Source organism: Penaeus monodon, chromosome 20 (assembly GCF_015228065.2).
Source record: "Penaeus monodon isolate SGIC_2016 chromosome 20, NSTDA_Pmon_1, whole genome shotgun sequence".
Classification (NCBI taxonomy): domain Eukaryota; kingdom Metazoa; phylum Arthropoda; class Malacostraca; order Decapoda; family Penaeidae; genus Penaeus; species Penaeus monodon.
In genome coordinates this window covers 32,609,463-32,610,305 of record NC_051405.1, presented here as the reverse complement: position 1 = coordinate 32,610,305, position 843 = coordinate 32,609,463, and positions in this window count along the sequence as shown.

Genomic DNA, 843 nt, shown 5'->3' with positions numbered 1-843 from the left:
CACATAAACATACATTAGCCATAAAGTATAAGATGGGATCTTACTCCATTATACAAATAGTGTATAGTTTCCATTTTTTTATATGATAATTCAAATGATAATGAATTTGCTTCTTTCCAAACCATCGTTTGGGCTACAAAAAATAGGCCTAGCATAATGATCTAAGTATTTTTCATTTATTATAGAACTTATATTTCTAAACTCATTCTGCTCCATACATTATATTAACAATTCAGTTCATTTTCAAGTACCATATTATATGGAAAGAGTTTGCTTGATAGAAATCCATTCTGCAGTATTTATATAAAAAAGTGACAGACACAGTAGATATTTTTATTTCTTCCATTTTTAGCCCCCAGATTAGTTTGTGTGTGCTTTGGCAAGCCATTGAAAAAATTGGAGATAGCCTTGTTTTAAAGTGGAGTCAAAGAAGTTTCTTTTATTTCATCACTTCTATAAAGATATATAAAAGACTAAACTATATAATGCATAGAAAAATTAGACTTCTTTATACACTTTCCAGAGTGAAACTTGTTATTGTTCTAAAACTGATATATATTTTGAAACAAGGAACAGATTAGTAGGATAGATGTCTTTTCTCCCTGGCCAGAACAAATGATACTAATACCTTTTTTTCAGGATAATTAAAATCTTTTGTATTATTAGGAGTTGTTGATTTTTTTCACCTGGAAGATTTGATTAAGTAGATATGGTGTATTGGTTGAAGTTGGGTTTCTTACATGCCTTTGTAGAAGTAATAAAACATGTGAGTCCATATAATGCATGAGAGATTACCCATAGTTTGATTTGTTATGTTGAAATTTCTTTGCATATTTATACAGG